Raw genomic sequence first — 10,401 nt, forward strand, 5'->3', positions numbered from 1 at the left:
TATAGAAAAATAAGGAAAACTATTTATACAAAATAACAAAATTTAATATTCTTTGATAGGGCTAATAGAGGTTGATAGAAGTATATTAGTGTCTATCAGTGATTGAAACCTATAGAAGCCTATTATTGATACTATGTGATAGACGTTGATAGTCAGATTTTTTTTTTTCTATTTGTATAAATAGTTTGACAATTTTTTTATTTGTGAAAATTTTTAAATTATATTATAATTTATTTTTTTTGAAGAATGATTTATGGAGTAAATTTATAGAGAGAAAAAAATATAGGAGTGAGGGAGAATAAATTTCAATATCATAGAGTTAGAGAAAAAAAATTAAATAGAGTTAAAAACTATCAGACAAAAAGAATAAGTGGAAAATGAACTTAAAAAAAAAGAAGAATAAAATTAGAGATAAACATCATAAAACTTCTAGAGATAAAATCAGTGGCAAATTCACAATCATCGAGTGATTTTTCATCATTACCAAACATCATTATTTTAGAAGAAAATTAATATTCAACATCTCAAAAGTAAAAATCACTCACAAATATATTTTTAGTTGTCCAACCTCATACTTTGCAACATATTAAACTCTTCTTTTTTCTTTTTCTAAAATATTTTCAATTTTTTTTACCGATATAACTGAAGATACACAGCAAATATCATAATATACTATGTTTAAAAATCTCTCATCAATAATGAATGAGGAATGTGGGGGCATCCACATTTCTTCCACTCCCCAACCAGAGGAGTTCATTATATAAGTAGAGTCCCTTCCCATGCAAAGGGCATAGCAAAATTATAAAAAAAAAAAAAAAAAAAAAAAAAAAAAACCTAAAAACCAAAGGCAAAGGGAGAATTAGTTAAGCCATATTAACACAATGGCAGAGAATAAGCAACCAGTGGCTATAATTGGGGCTGGAATTAGTGGCCTAATTGCTTGCAAATTTTTAGCTCAAAAGGGGTTACACCCTGTAGTTTACGAGGCCGAAGACGGTATCGGTGGAGTGTGGGCTCGAACCATCAATTCAACCAAACTCCAAAATCACAAAAGTACTTACGAATTTTGTGACTTTCCTTGACCTTCTTCTGTTCAATCTGACTATCCTTCTCATCAAGAAGTGCTCAACTATCTCCATTCTTATGCCGTTCATTTTGATCTCCTTCGCTTTATCAACTTCAATTCTCATGTTCTTAGTATCGATTATGATATCGATGGAGATGAAACGGCGAGTTACTCGTATGAGCTTTGGGGAGGAAATGGCCTCCCCTTTGTTAAGGAACCTAGATGGATGCTTGAAGTTCAAAACACTAAAAATAATACTGTTCAGGTGCTGCTTCCTTCCCTCGTCTTTGTTTTTCTTTTTAGTCTTTAGATTTAGTGGTGATTTATATCGTCTTATTCTTCCATTATATACTAGTTCGAACAATATTTTTGTGTTGGGTTTTACCCACTTTTGTGTATCTTAATCCAATCCCACATGAAAAAAAACTAAAAAATAAATATATATTTTTGAGAAAATAAAAGTGAGAGTGAGATAATTTCATCTTGTTGCTAATATTTATAAAAAGTACATTAAAGCAAATTTCTATATAACTAAATAACATAAAATAACCTCAAACTTTTGTATTTATTACAAAAATATCATTATTCTCTCAAACATTACAATATATTATCTTTTCATCTTTTGTAAATGTTTCAAAACTATTCTTAAAAATTTTTAGAAAGAGCGTTAGAATTTTGGATAAGAATTGGAACAGGCGTAGTGGTGCTAATATATATATATTTTGATCTTTCCATAAATATTTAAAAAAACTACCATTGAAATAAAAATAATCGTATAAAGTCTTGTTTTTCATTTTAGATCGTTATCACTCCATAATTCAAATTCTAAATTTCGTCCGACTAAAAATTCTATTCTAAGAATAATATCCAAACATTTATGAAAGGTCAAGAATAATGTTAGGAAGTTATTGCAGGTTGATCGGGCTGGGTTTGTGATATTGTGCATAGGGAAATACAGTGGGATGCCATACATACCAGAGTTCCCACCAAATGAAGGCCCAGAAGTGTTTCATGGGAAAGTGCTTCATTCAATGGATTACGCTACCATCACCAAAAACAGCATGGGATTTAACTCAGTCAACCAATTAGGTAAGGGCAAACGAATTGCAGTTGTTGGATCTCTTAAATCAGCCATGGACATAGCCATGGAATGTGCTGAAGCTAATGGTAAAATTAAATTAAACTACCTTTTTTTTATTTAATAAGCTTTTTAAACTACGTATTTCGGGAGTCATTTTAAAATAGTTAAAATCACTTTTCTCAAATTCAAAATCACTATGATTTATGGTTTGATTTTACACGTTTAAATACAATTTTCATATTTGATTTTTTATTATTAAAATCACGTTTCGAGGTATTTTTTAACATGACAAAAGTGATTTTTGACCTTTACAAAATTTACTTTCCAACATGTCCTTAAATATGGCAGATAATATTTACTAATGGAAGTGAAAGGTTGCAGGACTGGAAAACCCATGCACGTTGGTTGTGAGAAATCCACATTGGCTAACTCCTTCTGACCAAGCATGGGGTGTCGATATAGGTCTTTTGTATAATAGTCGATTCTCTGAACTATTAGTCCACAAACCTGGTGAGAACTTCTTACTCAGCATCATCGCCACCTTACTTACCCCAGTGGTAAGAATACACAAACCCTCTCTTTATATATATATATATACATATTGTATATATTCTCTTTGGATAAATTATTTGAGGGCATCAACCTCTCCCAACATAGATAGGTGGATTTAAATGTATAAAAGAACTATTAAAAGTTTAGTTGTGTTTGTATATAATGCGTCTCTTTTAAACTTTAAAAGTGGTTAAAAGACCGTTCTTCTATTAATATTATGCATAATAGATTTAAAACGTATTTAATAAATATCTAAACTTTCAATTTTGTGTTTGATCATTGAATTTTCAAATTTGTGTTTATTAATAAGTTAAGTTAAAATATCCTTAAATATTCTTAAACTTTAAAAGTGTTTAAAATATCCTTAAATTATGGAATTTTCAAACTTTCAAACTTTCGAACTTTGAAAAGTATCATATTAATTAATATTGAAGTATGAAGTTTTTTCCAAAATATATTTTGAAGCTTTTCGTCGTTAAATTCATGAAGCAAAAGATTTGTTAAGCATTTATGTATTTAAGTGAACAAATATGAATGTATAGGAAAGTAAATTTTGGAGTGATCATGAACGACTGGAGTTGAAATATGCACGATGTGTATTTAGTTCTTTTAACTTTTAGATTTTGTTCACATAAGTAAATATAAACTTTTTCAACTTTAAATTTATTGACAAAACCTATTAACGTGAAACAATATTCAAACTTCAAAATTGAATTAGAACTTTTTAAAGTTTAAAAGAAGAATTGAAACCCTACTATGAAGTTACTGTATATATAATTTAACCTATACTAATATGTCTTTTTAAATCCATGAAACATTTTTAAAGTTAGACTTTAAAAATTTTAATTGTTTAAAAAATTATTAGAAATCTAATCATTTCAAGAAAAAGGTCGAGAGTTAATTAGATACATTCTAAAATTTAAACAACTTTAATTAGGGTGAGATCATTTTCAAATTCCATTACTGGTACTTGGTCATCTCTTCTTATTCTGATTGGCTAATTCAAATGAGAGGGAGGGCGTGATTGCTCTTAAATTATTTTGAAATTATTTGTTTAAAATAATATAAAAAATAAATAAATAAAAGGTGATACATCAGTGTTCAAATAGTAGTCCCTCCAATTAATTAATTAGGGATTAACTACCACAAAATTTCAAAAGAAAAATAAGCAATTGGATACACCGTCTTCTTGCAACATGAACCAGGACATTATGGTTTTAGAAATAATGATTTTAACAAAATTGATTTACTAGCGGAGTCTTTTGTTAAAAGTGATTTTCATACGATCATCTTAATGTTGGGTTCTACATTTATTAAATTGGTTTTAGTACAATCAAAAGTGATTTTCAATTCCTTGGACATGTTTGGGATAGACTCATAAAATAATTATTTTAAGCTAAATTATTTAATTATGATTAGTTTTGTAAAAGAATAATAAACCATGATAATATTTGGTTCCATACATGTACAGTAGTTTAGTTTAGAGAAAAATCTTTTCAGTTCCCGAGTTTTTTGAAAAATGTGTAAGTTTGGTCCTAGAATTTTTAAAACATACCTTTCTAGTCTCCAAATTTTTTAGATTAAGTACATTTAGTCCCTAAATTTGTAAAAAGTACATTTTTAATTTTTTGAATTTTTAAAAATAGGTTTAATAGGTCCCGATAATAATTTTTTATTGTTTTAAATGAGAAAAATAATTTTTAAAAAATTATCTAGAAAAATAATTTTTAAAAAATTCTCTTCTCTCTAAAATTTTTTTAAAAAATGATTTTTGTAATTCAAATTGTCATATAATTATGTAAAAAATACTTAATAGACCTTTTAAACCTATTCTTAAAAACTTGAGAACTTAAAAGGTACATTTTGAAAATTCAAGGATAAGAAAAATCTATTCTAGAACACTTGGGGACTAAAAAAATGCTTTAAAAATTTAGGAACCAAACACACCTATTCTTTGAACTCGAGGACTAAAAGATAGTTTTCCCTTTAATATGATTAAATGTATTTTTAAATGATTAATTGTTTTCAAAGGTATTTAGTAAGAAAAGCAATATATTTGAGATTGAAAAAGATTAGAGGGTGGTATACAAAAAATTATAAAGAGAGAAATAAAAATTTAACGGAGAAGAAGTTTAAAAAGAAAAAATAGAGACAAAGGAGAAATTTATGAGTGAAAAAGTAAGGACAATGATTTTTTACCAAAAAAATTAAAAAATATAGTATAGAGATAAAAAGAAAATTAGGGAGAGGGGAAAAATGGAGAGAAATAAAGTTACATATTGATAAAAATTTTAAAAAGAAAAATGCAGATTTTCTCAAAATTTTAGGACAAAATAGAGTGAAATGAGACGAAAATTGTTTAATATGAAACAATAGTCTTCTCAGAAAGAAACTAACTCATAAGTTACAATAATCTAACAAAGATCACTTGAAAATCACCTATCAAGTGATTGACCATGAATTATCATTTGAAATAAATTTTCTAAAATCATTATCGTTGTCAAATATCATAATTTTAGAATGAAAGTGATTTTATGTTTGCAATAAATAACGTTCCCAAGCCCTAAATCACATAGAAAACATAGTTTTTTTTCCTTCTAAAGGGCCTTTTTTGAAGTATTCTAAGGCATTGTCTTTTTTTTTTCTTCTTATTTTTTTTTCAAAACATTTAACTTTAATATCGATAGTACAAACTTTACACTAAAAATCTCGAATTAGATACATTATTTCAACCATAATATTATTTTTCCTCACACATGTAAAAATGTGGGTGAATTTTGCAGAGATGGGGTATATCAAAATTTGTGGAGAGCTACCTAAGATGGAAACTTCCATTAAAGAAACATGGAATGCTACCAAAACATAGCTTTTTCGTAGAGGTCTCTTCATGCCAAGTTGCAACCATCCCTGAAAATTTCTACAAAAGAGTGGAAGAAGGAAGCATCATCTTAAGAAAATCCAATTCCTTCACCTTCTCCAAACAAGGACTCATCATCGACGATGACCCCATCGAACCCGTCGAAGCTGACGTCGTCATTCTAGCCACTGGATACAAAGGGAATGAAAAGCTCAAAACCATGTTCAAATCTACCACTTTCCAAAAATACATCTCCACCTCCCCGACCTCTATCATGCCTCTGTACAGGTAAAGCACAACAAGTTCAACAAACATGTTTGAGAGTAATATTGAAAATGTTCGGGTGTGGAAACAAAAATTTGAAAAAAAAAAAATGGTAAAAAAAAATAAATTGTAATTCATGTTTTTAGATACATGTTTAGTAGAAGATCAAAAATTAAAATTTAAAGATGTGTTTGATACTATGTTTATAACCATAAAACTAATTATAGTGACTCACTAAATATTAGGTTGAATATAAACTTTATTATTTTTTATTATTATATAATTAATAATTTAAATTAACAAAAAAGGATAGATTTTATAACCTAAAATACTATATTGTTTAATGGTTTTATTCTTTTTAATATAATTTTACATTTAAAAATTTCAAACTCAAAATCTAAATACACTGAAAATATGAAATTACAGTTTTAGAATTTGCATTGCATGGATCATATAATCCGAAAATAGTTTTTGAATACAAAGTTCATACTAATTACCAAACACATATTCATTGATCTGAAAACATAAAATAGAATCTGAATTAATTGCATACCAAACAGTCGCTTTTAATTTTCTCCTAAACCGTGAGTGCAGACAGGTGATTCAACCAAGGATTCCACGACTTGCGGTGATCGGGTATGCGGAGGGGATATCGGACTTGTTTAGCTCAGACATGAGATGCCAATGGCTAGTACATGTGCTTGATGGAAGCTTTAAGTTGCCAACTATAAAAGAAATGGAGGAGGAGATAAGGTTGTGGGAGATGAATATGAAGGAATATGCAGGGGAATACTTTTGGAGGTCTTGTGTTGGAATCAACAATATTTGGTACAATGATCAGCTTTGCAAGGATATGGGACGTAAATACTTGAGGAAGAAGACCATTTTGGATGAGTTTTTTCAACCTTATCTGCCTTCTGATTATGCAACTCTCAGCTACGAGAAAAAAATGCAACTAAATATTTCATATCTCTTTATCTAAAATAAAATAAGATAAATAATAATAAGGCATGATTTCTCTTATTATCCTTTCCTTTATGCATTATTCTCTCAATTTAGAATAAATTGGTCGAAGGAGTCGTTAAATTATTGTACTTGATAGTTCTGTTAGATGTATGAGAGAGAAATATTAAATATGTATCTTGAATTTATTGTCAAATTTTAAATATGTACATGCAACCTTTCTTATCATAAGGCAAGACAATCACATTATTGTGGACTTATTTTATTGCTAACCTATATATATATATACAGCTAGGGACAAATTTATCATAGACTCAAGGGACTCGATCCCCACTCAACACCATTTTATATCAATATAAAACAAAGTTATTTATTAATTATCAAAGTGGTCATCTGACACATAGGTCGAAGCTCCAATCTTTCCTCATTTGGCTCAAAAGTTCGAATCTTTTCGCATGCAATTCTTTTAAATTAAAATATACTGGATAAAATTATTTTTAAAGATTAAATTACAAATTTAGTCTTTAAATTTTAAAACTTACATTTATTTGGTCCATGAACTTTAAAATGTTTATAAACTTAAAATTTTAATTTATGTGTATTAGTCTTAAACTTTCAATTTTGTATCTAATAAATATCTGAAAACTTTCAAGTTTGTATTTAATAGAGTAATAGGTCATTAGTTGTTCAATAATTTTTAAAATTTTACTACTAAATACAACATTGAAAGTTTAAAGTTCATTAGATAAAAATTAAAATTTAAATCTAATAGATCAACTATTTTTTTTTTAAAAAAAAGTAATCATATATGACATAAAAAAAATGTTTCAAATATGAAATTGGAAGTTTAGATGTCTATTAGACATCTTTTCAGTTCATTTATATCTATACTATATTAAAAAGGACAATGATGGAAGAATGTTTACATTTTCCTTTTGTCTTTATATTTTTTGCTAATGTCTATTTGAACTCATAATTGTTTAAACACTTTTGGGAAAAATGGAAATTACGTAGGGGCAAATCATATAAAATCAAATAGGTGGGTAGAAAAAAATTGACTTTCCATTTCAAAAGAAAATAAAAAAAACACAAATCTTCTAGGACGTATTTGTTCAATATTTAGGATTGAATGAGTTAGACATCCCAAACCCAACCCTTGTTTGGGATAAGGATCTAGGAAGCACCCGTTTCTCGTGGGTTTGAATAATAAACGCTATTCAAATCCATGGCTTACCCTTTTTTCTTTATTTTCTTGATTTAATCTAGGAAGTTCATCGACCAACTTCTAAAGACCATTTCTGATGACTGCTACTAGCCAATTCCGACTACCACCTTTGGTGACCGCCGACAGCCAACCTTCGACCACCAACTCCGGCTACCAGTTCCGACGACTTCCACCGACAAATATTTTTTTTCTAAGTCATTCCAAAGATGCCTTTGTGTAATTATAATAATATTTTTAAAAATACACTCTCTTTCTTCTAATTATTTTTTCTTTTGGAGCTTTTAATTATTATTATTATATTATCTTATTTTTAATTTTCTCTCTTCTCTTCTTTGTTTAAAATTAATGTTTCCTTCATTTTAAGAGATCTCATTTATTTTCTACTTTTCCTAGTTGAAAATCGATCACCTATCTACGAGATCTTAAGTATACGTCGAATATACTGATAATATAATGGAAAATGTAAATATATATCGCACATATCTTGGTTACAAATATATTTAGAAATATAAATCTACTTCGAATATATTGTTTGATATATAAGATAAAATAATATACAAATTATATTGATCATGCAATTATCAAATATACACTGATTTATTTATAGAAAATTAAAATATTTATGTGTTATATATATCAAATATACCTTATTTTCTCTTTCAAAGCTTCTTGTTGATTCTTGCTTTCATTTTTGGAAATTTTTTGAATTTTTGGAGATATTTTCCTTACTTGTATCAATCCTAAAAAAATCTATTTTGGAAAGTTCTAACCATGAGAAATTTTCTTTACATGCTGATAGATCTAAAAAAGTAAATTTGGTCATATTTTTATATAAATTAATAGCTCATTAGACTACAATTGTATAATTAGGTACATTTATTTAGGATATATGTATAGAAAATCCTAATTTAATTTAACATTTTCATTTTTTTTCATTGGTTGAACTAGCTCGAAAATTTAGAATTATTGTTTAAACGTATAGGATTAAAATATTGGTGACAACTTAGTGCCAAATACAAATTAAAACTCAAACTTTTTATGATTTTTTTAGGGAAATTGCATTATATGTCAGATATATTTTAAGAATCGAAGCGATGACTTCAACTTTTTTGTAATTACAAATGTGACAATCACATAGCAATCACATAAAAATCAGATAACAATCAAATTTTCAGACGAAAGTTTTTTGACATGTTTGTAAAATAGCAAAACCTAGGGACACACGCCCAATTTTCAATTTTATTTTATTAAAGTTGCAATTGCTCTTTCTTTTTTTTTATTTTTTTATTTCTCAAATGTAATTTGATTAAAAAAATTATAAATTTTCAATGATTGAATTTAAGACTAAAATACTAGTTTATTTCAGTTTGAAGTTAGCATGTTACGATAAAAAAATCGATCATTTTCATATTAGTTAATGTGACAAAAGTCTATAAAGTTTTATCTCAAGACCTAGTAAAATAAAAATACCAAATTATAAAAATAATAAATTAAATAAAACTATAATTCAAGTCATTCTCTATTTCAACTTTTTTTTAAAAAAAAAAAACAAATATTCTTCTAAATCTTTTAGTTTATTTTAAACTTAACTATAATAAAATAATTAAGATGGCAAGTTTGAATTAATCTAAAAGCTAACCACTAATTAAACACAAGAAAATATTTTACAAACTCAAGATTTATGAATTACACTTCATTCCTAGGCTTTCAAAGCCTGCACTCCAAACACAAGTTCTTAAACCCCAAATTCACAAACATGTACTCCAAACACAATTTTCTTAAACTCAGGCTACCTAAACCTCCCAGCTTAAATTTCAGGCTTAACATTCTCAAGCTTAAGATTCCAAACCTGGACACCAAACGCCTCCTTCATGTACTATATAGATGTGATCTACTTATAAATACTCATTTTCAACACAACTCTTCAATAGATAATCTCCAATATCAATTTCCAATTTCCACATTAAAAAATTGTTTTAAAGGAAATAGGCACTTTGAGAATACCACATTTCTTAGAATTGGCAGTGAGACCTCACTTTTATACTCCCACCTTAGGTTGTGGGTTTGGTCCCCAAGGGGTACGCATATTTTAGAGGAAGTGAGGAGATAGGTAAATATGGGTACAGTGGATATCCCATACAAGCGCGTCGCCATCCGTCTAGATAGGGTGAGGCGTGTGTTTGTGGTTATTTTTTAATTAAAAAATTACTATTTTAATCTTTAATTTTTAAAAGTAAAAAAAAAAAATCTTGTCAACAACTCCCAATACATGTCGCGAGCAAGTGGCACTGATCAAGTCTTCTGCACATTTCGAGCACCTGTACGTCTATAAAAGGTACTAGCCTTCAGCAATTTAGATCATCTCATTTTTTATCACAGAGTTCCATTCCATA

At 27.9% G+C, this 10,401-nt stretch overlaps 1 pseudogene across 1 annotated transcript; it reads left to right on the top strand.

The window, feature by feature from the left end:
* Nucleotides 1-792: 792 nt before the first annotated feature.
* On the top strand, nucleotides 793-7,011 carry LOC150037720 (putative flavin-containing monooxygenase 1; annotated as a pseudogene). The gene is made up of 5 exons (XR_016527774.1): nucleotides 793-1,331; nucleotides 1,981-2,233; nucleotides 2,529-2,704; nucleotides 5,483-5,844; nucleotides 6,415-7,011. The product of XR_016527774.1 is annotated as a putative flavin-containing monooxygenase 1 (transcript).
* The last annotated feature ends 3,390 nt before the right edge of the window (nucleotides 7,012-10,401 follow it).

The sequence above is a fragment of the Benincasa hispida genome, chromosome 2 (assembly GCF_027475165.1).
Source record: "Benincasa hispida cultivar pf3 chromosome 2, pf3_genome.v1.1, whole genome shotgun sequence".
NCBI lineage: Eukaryota > Viridiplantae > Streptophyta > Magnoliopsida > Cucurbitales > Cucurbitaceae > Benincasa > Benincasa hispida.